The sequence below is a fragment of the Pleurodeles waltl genome, unplaced genomic scaffold (genome assembly GCF_031143425.1).
Source record: "Pleurodeles waltl isolate 20211129_DDA unplaced genomic scaffold, aPleWal1.hap1.20221129 scaffold_56, whole genome shotgun sequence".
Lineage (NCBI taxonomy): Eukaryota > Metazoa > Chordata > Amphibia > Caudata > Salamandridae > Pleurodeles > Pleurodeles waltl.
In genome coordinates this window covers 2,175,044-2,187,900 of record NW_027150269.1, presented here as the reverse complement: position 1 = coordinate 2,187,900, position 12,857 = coordinate 2,175,044, and positions in this window count along the sequence as shown.

The following is a 12,857-nucleotide window of genomic DNA, read 5'->3' as shown; positions in this document are numbered from 1 at the left end:
ACCCCCACCCAAACGAAGGACAATAAGACTAGCCATGACCTGATGAGTCTTCATTGTCTAAGTGGAAATATCTGGAGAGTCCATCTGCATTGGAGTGGCTACTCCCAGGTCTATGTTCCACTGTATAGTCCATTCCCTGTAGGGATATGGACCACCTCAACAATTTAGGATTTTCACCTTCCATTTGTTTTAGCCAAAGTAGAGGTTTGTGGTCTGTCTGAACAATGAAGTGAGTGCCAAACAGGTATGGGCTCAACTTCTTCAGAGCCCAGACCACAGCAAAGGCCTCCCTCTCTATGGCAGACCAACGCTTTTCTCTAGGGGTCAACCTCCTACTAATAAAAGCAACAGGTTGATCCTGGCCCTCAGAATTAAGTTGTGATAGGACTGCTCCTACTCCTAATTCAGATGCATCAGTTTGGACATAGAATTTTTTAGAGTAACAAGGGCTTTTCAGGACAGGTGCAGAGCACATGGCCTGCTTCAGCTCCTCAAAAGCTTTCTGACAGTTTGCTGTCCATAATACCTTTTTAGGCATTTTCTTGGATGTGAGGTCATTAAGAGGGGCTGCAATGGAGCCATAGTTCTTAATGAACCTCCTGTAATACCCAGTGAGGGCTAGGAAGGCTCTCACCTGAGTCTGAGTGGTAGGGGGAACCCAATCAATAATTGTTTGGATTTTCCCCTGTAGTGGTGCAATCTGTTCCCCACCAACAAGGTGTCCCAGATAAACCACCTTACCCTGCCCTATCTGGCACTTTGAAGCCTTGATAGTGAGGCCTGCCTTTTGCAGGGCCTCCAAAACGTTCCATAGGTGGACCAGGTGATCATCCCAGCTGTAGCTAAAGACAGCTATATCGTCCAAATATGCTGCACTGAAAGCCTCCAGCCCTTGCAGGACTGTGTTCACCAACCTTTGAAAAGTGGTAGGTGCATTTTTCAAACCAAAAGGCATTACTGTGAATTGGTAATGGCCTCCAATGGTTGAAAATGCAGTTTTAGGTTTAGCATCTTCTGATAATTTGATCTGCCAATACCCTGCAGTCAAATCAAAAGTGCTTAGATACTTGGCAGATGCCAGTGTATCTATGAGCTCATCTGTGCTGGGTATAGGGTGAGCATCAGTTTTGGTTACCTGGTTGAGACCTCTGTAGTCTACACAAAACCGCATTTCCTTCTTTCCATCTTTGGAATGAGGTTTTGGTACAAGTACCACAGGAGAAGCCCATGGACTTTCAGAGTGCTCAACCACTCCCAGTTCTAACATTTTCTGCACCTCTTCCTTTATGCAGTCCCTGACATGGTCAGGCTGCCTATAGATCTTACTTTTGACAGGCAAGCTGTCTCCAGTATCTGTAGTGTGCTCACACCAAGAAGTGGTACCTGGCACAGTAGAGAAGAGTTCAGAAAACTGACCTAGGAGATTTATGCCATGGTCTTTCTGCTCAGCAGTAAGACAATCAGCCAAAACTACCCCTTCCACCAGAGCATCTTGTTCTGTGGAAGAGAAGAGATCAGGAAGAGGATCACTGTCTTCTTCCTGTCCCTCATCAGTTGCCATGAGCAGGGTGAGATCAGCCCTGTCATAGTAGGGTTTCAGGCGATTGACATGGAGCACCCTAAGGGGACTCCTGGCAGTGCCTAAGTCAACTAAGTAGGTGACTTCTCCCTTTTTGTCAACAATTGTGTGGGGTCCACTCCATTTATCTTAGAGTGCTCTTGGGGCCACAGGCTCCAAGACCCACACTTTCTGCCCTGGTTGGTACTGAACCAAAACAGCCTTCTGGTCATGCCATTGCTTCTGGAGCTCTTCGCTGGCCTGAAGGTTTTTACTGGCCTTTTTCATGTATTCAACCATGCTTGATCTGAGGCCAAGTACATAATCCACAATATCTTGCTTAGTAGCTTTTAAAGGTTGTTCCCAACCCTCCTTGACAAGTGTTAGTGGACCCCTAACAGGGTGTCCAAAGAGGAGTTCAAAGGGGCTGAAGCCCACTCCTTTCTGGGGTACCTCCCTGTAGGCAAAAAGGAGGCATGGTAACAGGATATCCCATCTCCTGCGGAGTTTTTCAGGGAGACCCATAATCATGCCATTGAGAGTTTTATTAAATCTCTCCACCAGTCCATTTGTTTGTGGATGATAGGGTGTGGTGAACTTGTATGTCACCCCACACTCCTTCCACATGGCCTTCAAGTAAGCAGACATGAAATTGCTTCCTCTGTCTGAAACTACCTCTTTTGGGAAGCCCACCCTGGAAAATATTCCCAGGAGGGCCTTTGCCACTGCAGGAGCTGTAGTGGTCCTTAGAGGAATTGCTTCAGGATATCTGGTGGCATGGTCCACTACCAGCAAGATAAACCTATTGCCTGAAGCAGTAGGGGGTCAAGGGGGCCAACTATGTCAACCCCTACCCTTTCAAAGGGAACCCCAACCACAGGCAGTGGAATAAGGGGTGCCTTTGTGGTGCCACCTGTCTTGCCACTGGCTTGACAGGTTTCACAGGACTTACAAAAATCTTTTGTGTCCTCAGACATTCTAGGCCAATGAAACAAGGGAACAAGTCTGTCCCAAGTTTTCATTTGTCCCAGATGTCCAGCTAGGGTAATGTCGTGGGCTAGAGTTAGGAGGAACTTTCTGTACTCCTGTGAGAAAGTAGCCTCTTTCTAGCCTTGTTACCCCCACTTTAGGCCTGTTTGTGAGTGTATGTCAGGGTGTTTTCACTGTCTCACTGGGATCCTGCCAGCCAGGGCCCAGTGCTCATAGTGAAAACCCTATGTTTTCAGTATGTTTGTTATGTGTCACTGGGACCCTGCTAGTCAGGACCCCAGTGCTCATAAGGTTGTGGCCTATATGTATGTGTTCCCTGTGTGGTGCCTAACTGTCTCACTGAGGCTCTGCTAACCAGAACCTCAGTGGTTATGCTCTCTCATTTATTCCAAATTGTCACTAACAGGCTAGTGACCAATTTTACCAATTTACATTGGCTTACTGGAACACCCTTATAATTCCCTAGTATATGGTACTGAGGTACCCAGGGTATTGGGGTTCCAGGAGATCCCTATGGGCTGCAGCATTTCTTTTGCCACCCATAGGGAGCTCTGACAATTCTTACACAGGCCTGCCACTGCAGCCTGAGTGAAATAACGTCCACGTTATTTCACAGCCATTTTACACTGCACTTAAGTAACTTATAAGTCACCTATATGTCTAACCTTTACCTGGTAAAGGTTAGGTGCAAAGTTACTTAGTGTGAGGGCACCCTGGCACTAGCCAAGGTGCCCCCACATTGTTCAGAGCCAATTCCCTGAACTTTGTGAGTGCGGGGACACCATTACACGCGTGCACTACATATAGGTCACTACCTATATCTAGCTTCACAATGGTAACTCCGAATATGGCCATGTAACATGTCTAAGATCATGGAATTGCCCCCTCTATGCCATCCTGGCATAGTTGGCACAATCCCATGATCCCAGTGGTCTGTAGCACAGACTCTGGTACTGCCAAACTGCCTTTCCTGGGGTTTCACTGCAGCTGCTGCTGCTGCCAACCCCTCAGACAGGTTTCTGCCCCCCTGGGGTCAAGCCAGGCTTGTCCCAGGATGGCAGAACAAAGGACTTCCTCTGAGAGAGGGTGTTACACCCTCTCCCTTTGGAAAATGGTGTGAAGGCAGGGGAGGAGTAGCCTCCCCCAGCCTCTGGAAATGCTTTCTTGGGCACAGATGTGCCCAATTCTGCATAAGCCAGTCTACACCGGTTCAGGGGACCCCTTAGCCCTGCTCTGGTGCGAAACTGGACAAAGGAAAGGGGAGTGACCACTCCCCTGACCTGCACCTCCCCTGGGAGGTGTCCAGAGCTCCTCCAGTGTGCTCCAGACCTCTGCCATCTTGGAAACAGAGGTGCTGCTGGCACACTGGACTGCTCTGAGTGGCCAGTGCCACCAGGTGACGTCAGAGACTCCTTCTGATAGGCTCCTTCAGGTGTTAGTAGCCTATCCTCTCTCCTAGGTAGCCAAACCCTCTTTTCTGGCTATTTAGGGTCTCTGTCTCTGGGGAAACTTTAGATAACGAATGCAAGAGCTCATCCGAGTTCCTCTGCATCTCTCTCTTCACCTTCTGCCAAGGAATCGACTGCTGACCGCGCTGGAAGCCTGCAAAACTGCAACAAAGTAGCTAAGATCAAAACTGCAACTCTGTAACGCTGATCCTGCCGCCTTCTCGACTGTTTTACTGTTTGTGCATGCTGTGGGGGTCGTCTGCCTCCTCTCTGCACCAGAAGTTTCGAAGAAATCTCCCGTGGGTCGACGGAATCTTCCCCCTGCAACCGCAGGCACCAAAAATCTGCATTACAGGTCCCTTGGGTCTCCTCTCAGCACGACGAGTGAGGTCACTCGAATCCAGCGACTCTGTCCAAGTGACCCCCACAGTCCAGTGACTCTTCAGTCCAAGTTTGGTGGAGGTAAGTCCTTGCCTCATCTCGCTGGGCTGCATTGCTGGGAACCGCGACTTTTGCAACTACTCCGGCCCCTGTGCACTTCCGGCGGAAATCCTTTGTGCACAACCAAGCCTGGGTCCATGGCACTCTAACCTGCATTGCACAACTTTCTAAGTTGGTCTCCGGCGACGTGGGACTCCTTTGTGCGACTTCGGGTGAGCACCATTTCACGCATCCTCGTAGTGCCTGTTTTTGGCACTTCTCCGGCAGCTACCTGCTGATGAGAGGGCTCCTTGTCTTGCTCGACATCCCGTCTCTCTCCTGGTCCAAATTCCGACCTCCTGGTCCCTCCAGAGCCACAGCAGCATCCCAAAACGCTAACCACACGATTAGCAGCTAGCAAGGCTTGTTGGCGTTCTTTCGGCGGGAAAACACTTTTGCACGACTCTCCACGGCGAACGGGATCCGTCCACCAAAGGAGAAGTCTCTAGCCCTTTTCGTTCCTGCAGAAACCTCAGCTTCTTCTGTCCAGTAGAAGCTTCTTTGCACCCGCAGCTGGCATTTCCTGGGCATCTGCCCATCTCCGACTTGCTTGTGACTTTTGGACTTGGTCCCCTTGTTCCACAGGTACTCCAGATTGGAAATCCAGCGTTGTTGCATTGTTGGTTTGTGTCTTTCCTGCATTATTCCTCTAACACGACTTCTTTGTCCTTAGGGGAACTTCAGTGCACTTTGCACACACTTTTCAGGGTCTTGGGGAGGGTTATTTTTCTAACTCTCACTATTTTCTAATAGTCCCAGTGACCCTCTACAAGGTCACATAGGTTTGGGGTCCATTTGTGGTTCGCATTCCACTTTTGGAGTATATGGTTTGTGTTGCCCCTATCCCTATGTTTCCCCATTGCATCCTATTGTAACTATACATTGTTTGCACTGTTTTCTAAGACTATACTGCATATTTTTGCTATTGTGTATATATATCTTGTGTATATTTCCTATCCTCTCACTGAGGGTACACTCTAAGATACTTTGGCATATTGTCATAAAAATAAAGTACCTTTATTTTTAGTATAACTGTGTATTGTGTTTTCTTATGATATTGTGCACATGACACTAAGTGGTACTGTAGTAGCTTCACACGTCTCCTAGTTCAGCCTAAGCTGCTCTGCTAAGCTACCATTATCTATCAGCCTAAGCTGCTAGACACCCTATACACTAATAAGGGATAACTGGGCCTGGTGCAAGGTGCAAGTACCCCTTGGTACTCACTACAAGCCAGTCCAGCCTCCTACATTGGTTGTGCAGCGGTGGGATAAGTGCTTTGAGACTTCTTACCACTCTTGTCATTGTACTTTTCATAAGAGAAAAATATACAAAACAAGGTCAGTGTATATACACATAGCCAAAAAGTTTTGCATTTCCTCTTTTCACTCTTTTCTAAGTGCTGAAAAGTACTTCTAAACTTTCAAAAAGTTCTTAAAAGTTTAAAAAGGTTTTTTTCTGTCTTTCTAAAAAGTTCTGAAAACTTTTTTCTCTTTTTCTATCACTTTAACTCTCTCTAAAAATGTCTGGCACAGGCCAAAATGTTGATCTGTCCAAACTTGCATATGATCACCTTAGCTGGAAAGGAGCAAGGAGTCTCTGCATAGAGAGAGGTTTGAGTGTAGGGAAGAATCCTTCTTTGGAATTATTGCTTAACATGCTTAGAGAACAAGATAAGGCCATAGGGGCCACATCTGTTGAAAAAGTTGCAAATGGTTCCCAATCTGATCCAGGGACTCCCCCAGGAAAAGATTCTGGAAAGAAACTTCCTAGCCTGCCCATTACTAGACAGTCTAGCATAGGTGGTAATGATGGAGAGCCTCACCATACAAATAGTATTGTCTCACATCATAGCAAAAGCATTTATTCTCACCATACTGGTAGTGATGTTTCTGTTAGCCAAGCTGTTAGGGTGGCTTCTGTAAGGGACAGGTCTCCTTCTGTTCATTCTTCTGTATCTAGGAATGCCCCTCCCACGAACCCTGATGACAGAATGTTAGAGAGGGAACTCAATAAGTTGAGGGTGGAACAAACCAGACTGAAGCTTAAAAAGCAACAGCTGGATTTGGATAGACAGTCTTTAGAACTAGAGAAGGAAAGACAGAAGTTGGGTTTAGAAACCCATGGTGGCAGCAGCAGTATTCCCCATAGTCATCCTGTAAAATAGCATGATTCCAGGAATCTGCATAAGATAGTTCCCCCTTATAAGGAGGGGGATGACATTAACAAGTGGTTTGCTGCACTTGAGAGGGCCTGTGTTGTACAGGATGTCCCTCAAAGGCAGTGGGCTGCTATCCTATGGCTATCATTTAGTGGAAAAGGTAGGGATAGGCTCCTTACTGTGAAAGAAAATGATGCTAATAATTTCCAAGTTCTTAAGAATGCACTCCTGGATGGTTATGGCTTAACCAATGAACAATACAGGATAAAGTTCAGAGAGACCAAAAAGGAGTCTTCACAAGACTGGGTTGATTTCATTGACCATTCAGTGAAGGCCTTGGAGGGGTGGTTACATGGCAGTAAAGTTACTGATTATGACAGCCTGTATAACTTGATCCTGAGAGAGCATATTCTTAATAATTGTGTGTCTGATTTGTTGCACCAGTACTTGGTGGACTCTGATCTGACCTCTCCCCAAGAATTGGGAAAGAAGGCAGACAAATGGGTCAGAACAAGGGTGAACAGAAAAGTTCATACAGGGGGTGACAAAGAGAACACTAAGAAGAAAGATGGTGAAAAATCTCAAGATAAGCATGGGGATAAGGGTAAAACCAAAGATTCCACTTCAAATCTTAAACACTCTTCAGGGTGTGGAGATAAAACAAATTCTTCCTCTTCTTCTCAACCTACACAATTTAAAAAGCCTTGGTGCTTGGTGTGTAAAAATAGAGGCCATAGGCCAGGGGATAAGTCCTGTCCAGGTAAACCCCCTGAGCCTACCACCACTAATACATCAAGCTCTAGTGCCCTTAGCAGTAGTGGTACTAGTGGTGGGACTGCTGGCAACAGTCAAGTTAAGGGTGTAGTTGGGTTCACTTATGGGTCCATAGTAGAAACTGGGGTAGTCAGTCCCAAGACAGTTTCTGTCACACCTAGTGGCATTGGCCTTGCCACACTGGCTGCTTGTCCCCTTACAATGGATAAGTACAGGCAGACAGTTTCAATAAATGGTGTTGAGGCCTTGGCCTACAGGGACACAGGTGCCAGTATCACTTTGGTGACTGAAAACCTAGTGCATCCTGATCAACACATCATTGGACAACAGTATAAGATTATTGATGTCCATAACTCCACTAAGTTTCTTCCCTTAGCTATAATTCAGTTTAGTTGGGGTGGAGTTACTGGCCCTAAGCAGGTGGTGGTATCACCTAGCTTACCTGTAGACTGTCTCTTAGGTAATGACCTAGAGGCCTCAGGTTGGGCTGATGTAGAGTTTTATGCCCATGCAGCCATGCTGGGCATCCCAGAGGAATTGTTCCCTCTCATTTCTACTGAAATGAAAAAGCAAAGGAGAGAAGGCCTGAAAACTCAAGATCCCTCTCCATCAACAGGTAAAAAGGGTATCACAGTATCCCCTAACCACCCTACCATTCAGGATACCATTCCTGTGGTGGGAGAAACCTCTCCTGGGGTGGCACCTGTTCTAAGGGAATCATCAGCTGGCAAAGCTGTACTCCCTGAGGTAGAAGTACCTCTCTGTGGGATAACTAACATTGGTGACAAAAAGAGCACCATTTTAGTTAACATGGAGCATCCCTCCAACCCTCCCAGAGAAACTTTAGTGCAAAAACCCTGCACTGCCTCACAACACTTAGGACAGCATCCCTGCCCTAGTGTGGAGCTCATAGGACAGCATCCCTGCCCTGCTCCAACTCAAGAGAAACAGCATCCCTGTTCTCTCTTCCAGCCATATGGACAAAGTTTTTGCCCAGCTATGGCTTGTCTGAGACAGCATCCCTGTCTGGCATTTCCATCATTACAAATAGGTTCAGTGGACAATTCCCACTGCTCTAAACTAAAACTTACTGATAGAAACTCTGAAAATACATCTTCACATTGTTGCATAGCTAAAAAACTTCAAACAGGGTGGTTTACATCCCCACAGGGAAGTAACCATATAGTGGATGATAAAGGGAGTATCCAGTCTATTGCAGAGCTACTCTCTACTTATCACCACTTAGACAATAAAGTCTCAACTGGCCAAGGTTAGCCTTATTGTCCTTCGTTGGGGGGGGGGGGTTGTGTGAGAAAGTAGCCTCTTTCTAGCCTTGTTACCCCCACTTTAGGCCTGTTTGTGAGTGTATGTCAGGGTGTTTTCACTGTCTCACTGGGATCCTGCCAGCCAGGGCCCAGTGCTCATAGTGAAAACCCTATGTTTTCAGTATGTTTGTTATGTGTCACTGGGACCCTGCTAGTCAGGACCCCAGTGCTCATAAGGTTGTGGCCTATATGTATGTGTTCCCTGTGTGGTGCCTAACTGTCTCACTGAGGCTCTGCTAACCAGAACCTCAGTGGTTATGCTCTCTCATTTATTCCAAATTGTCACTAACAGGCTAGTGACCAATTTTACCAATTTACATTGGCTTACTGGAACACCCTTATAATTCCCTAGTATATGGTACTGAGGTACCCAGGGCATTGGGGTTCCAGGAGATCCCTATGGGCTGCAGCATTTCTTTTGCCACCCATAGGGAGCTCTGACAATTCTTACACAGGCCTGCCACTGCAGCCTGAGTGAAATAACGTCCACGTTATTTCACAGCCATTTTACACTGCACTTAAGTAACTTATAAGTCACCTATATGTCTAACCTTTACCTGGTAAAGGTTAGGTGCAAAGTTACTTAGTGTGAGGGCACCCTGGCACTAGCCAAGGTGCCCCCACATTGTTCAGAGCCAATTCCCTGAACTTTGTGAGTGCGGGGACACCATTACACGCGTGCACTACATATAGGTCACTACCTATATGTAGCTTCACAATGGTAACTCCGAATATGGCCATGTAACATGTCTATGATCATGGAATTGCCCCCTCTATGCCATCCTGGCATAGTTGGCACAATCCCATGATCCCAGTGGTCTGTAGCACAGACCCTGGTACTGCCAAACTGCCTTTCCTGGGGTTTCACTGCAGCTGCTGCTGCTGCCAACCCCTCAGACAGGTTTCTGCCCCCCTGGGGTCAAGCCAGGCTTGTCCCAGGATGGCAGAACAAAGGACTTCCTCTGAGAGAGGGTGTTACACCCTCTCCCTTTGGAAAATGGTGTGAAGGCAGGGGAGGAGTAGCCTCCCCCAGCCTCTGGAAATGCTTTCTTGGGCACAGATGTGCCCAATTCTGCATAAGCCAGTCTACACCGGTTCAGGGGACCCCTTAGCCCTGCTCTGGTGCGAAACTGGACAAAGGAAAGGGGAGTGACCACTCCCCTGACCTGCACCTCCCCTGGGAGGTGCCCAGAGCTCCTCCAGTGTGCTCCAGACCTCTGCCATCTTGGAAACAGAGGTGCTGCTGGCACACTGGACTGCTCTGAGTGGCCAGTGCCACCAGGTGACGTCAGAGACTCCTTCTGATAGGCTCCTTCAGGTGTTAGAAGCCTATCCTCTCTCCTAGGTAGCCAAACCCTCTTTTCTGGCTATTTAGGGTCTCTGTCTCTGGGGAAACTTTAGATAACGAATGCAAGAGCTCATCCGAGTTCCTCTGCATCTCTCTCTTCACCTTCTGCCAAGGAATCGACTGCTGACCGCGCTGGAAGCCTGCAAAACTGCAACAAAGTAGGTAAGATGACTACTGCAACTCTGTAACGCTGATCCTACCGCCTTCTCGACTGTTTTCCTGTTTGTGCATGCTGTGGGGGTAGTCTGCCTCCTCTCTGCACCAGAAGCTCCGAAGAAATCTCCCGTGGGTCGACGGAATCTTCCCCCTGCAACCGCAGGCACCAAAAATCGGCATTACAGGTCCGTTGGGTCTCCTCTCAGCACGACGAGTGAGGTCCCTCGAATCCAGCGACTCTGTCCAAGTGACCCCCACAGTCCAGTGACTCTTCAGTCCAAGTTTGGTGGAGGTAAGTCCTTGTCTCACCTCGCTGGGCTGCATTGCTGGGAACCGCGACTTTTGCAACTACTCCGGCCCTTGTGCACTTCCGGCGGAAATCCTTTGTGCACAGCCAAGCCTGGGTCCACGGCACTCTAACCTGCATTGCACGACTTTCTAAGTTGGTCTCCGGCGACGTGGGACTCCTTTGTGCGACTTCGGGTGAGCACCATTTCACGCATCCTCGTAGTGCCTGTTTCTGGCACTTCTCCGGGTGCTACCTGCTGATGAGAGGGCTCCTTGTCTTGCTCGACGTCCCCTCACTCTCCTGGTCCAATTTGACATCTCCTGCTTCCTCCAGGGCCACAGCAGCATCCCAAAACACTAACCGCACGATTTGCAGCTAGCAAGGCTTGTTGGCATTCTTTCGGTGGGAAAACACTTCTGCACGACTCTCCACGGCGAAATGGATCCGTCCACGAAAGGGGAAGTCTCTAGCCCTTTTCGTTCCTGCAGAAACCTCAGCTTCTTCTGTCCAGTAGAAGCTTCTTTGCACCCGCAGCTGGCATTTCCTGGGCATCTGCCCATCTCCGACTTGCTTGTGACTTTTGGACTTGGTCCCCTTGTTCCACAGGTACTCCAGATTGGAAATCCAGCGTTGTTGCATTGTTGGTTTGTGTCTTTCCTGCATTATTCCTCTAACACGACTTCTTTGTCCTTAGGGGAACTTTAGTGCACTTTGCACTCACTTTTCAGGGTCTTGGGGAGGGTTATTTTTCTAACTCTCACTATTTTCAAATAGTCCCAGCGACCCTCTACAAGGTCACATAGGTTTGGGGTCCATTCGTGGTTCGCATTCCACTTTTGGAGTATATGGTTTGTGTTGCCCCTATCCCTAAGTTTCCCCATTGCATCCTATTGTAACTATACATTGTTTGCACTGTTTTCAAAGACTATACTGCATATTTTTGCTATTGTGTATATATATCTTGTGGATATTTCCTATCCTCTCACTGAGGGTACACTCTAAGATACTTTGGCATATTGTCATAAAAATAAAGTACCTTTATTTTTAGTATAACTGTGTATTGTGTTTTCTTATGATATTGTGCACATGACACTAAGTGGTACTGTAGTAGCTTCACACGTCTCCTAGTTCAGCCTAAGCTGCTCTGCTAAGCTACCATTATCTATCAGCCTAAGCTGCTAGACACCCTATACACTAATAAGGGATAACTGGGCCTGGTGCAAGGTGCAAGTACCCCTTGGTACTCACTACAAGCCAGTCCAGCCTCCTACAACTCCTGAGGAATCACTAACCTCCTGGCAGTTCCAGGTTTAGGATCCCTTGCTTCAGTGTACAAGAGGTTGTCCTCCCAGTAAACTCTGTGAGAGTCACTGACATCCCCATTAGCTTGTTTGACAGCTTGCTGTCTTAGACCCTATAGTGTGGGACAGGTTTGCTCTGCCACACTCATTTCCTCCCTGGCAGGCCCCCCTTCACCCAAAAGCTCAGCAGTGTCTGCTTCCAGCTCTTCTGGTGAAGGTTCTGCACAGGGTGGAAATTCTTCTTCCTCAGAAGTAGAATCCACTGTGGAGGGAGGGATAGTAGGTACTGCTTTACTTCTACTAGCCCTAGCTTTAGGGAGCACTTGGTCCATTGTTCCAGGATCCAAGCTTCCCTGTCCTTTTTGCCTTTTGGCCTGAGCCCTGGTTAAAGCAAAAATATGCCCTGGGATGCCCAGCATTGCTGCATGGGCCTCCAACTCCACATCTGACCAAGCTGATGTCTCCAAATAATTTCCTAGTAGACAGTCTACAGGTAAATCTGAGGCTACCACAACTTTCTTTGGACCAGTAAACCCCCCCCCCAGTTGAGATTTGCAACAGCCATGGGGTGGCTAAGTGTGTTGTTGTGAGCATCGGTTACTTAGTACTGGTGACCAAGTAGGTGTTGTTCAGGGTGGACCAGTTTCTCTATCACCATTGTGACACTGGCACCTGTCTCCCTGTAGGCCTGAACCTCAACACCATTTATTAGGGGTAGCTGCTTGTACTTATCCATATTAAGGGGACAAGCAACTAAGGTGGCTAAATCAATAGCCCCCTCAGAGACTAACACAGCCTCTGTGGTCTCCCTAACAAGACCAACCCCAACTAAGTTACCAAAAGTGAGCCCAGCTACTCCCTTGGATTGGCTATTAGTAGGTTTGCTCCCACCACCACTGCTATTAGTAGGGACACTAGGTGTAGCAGTAGGGGTTGTAGTGGTAGGAGGCTTGGTGCTTTTCTTTGGACAACTGGGATCTGTTGTCCAATGGCCTTTTATTTTACATAAATAGCACCATGGTTTCTT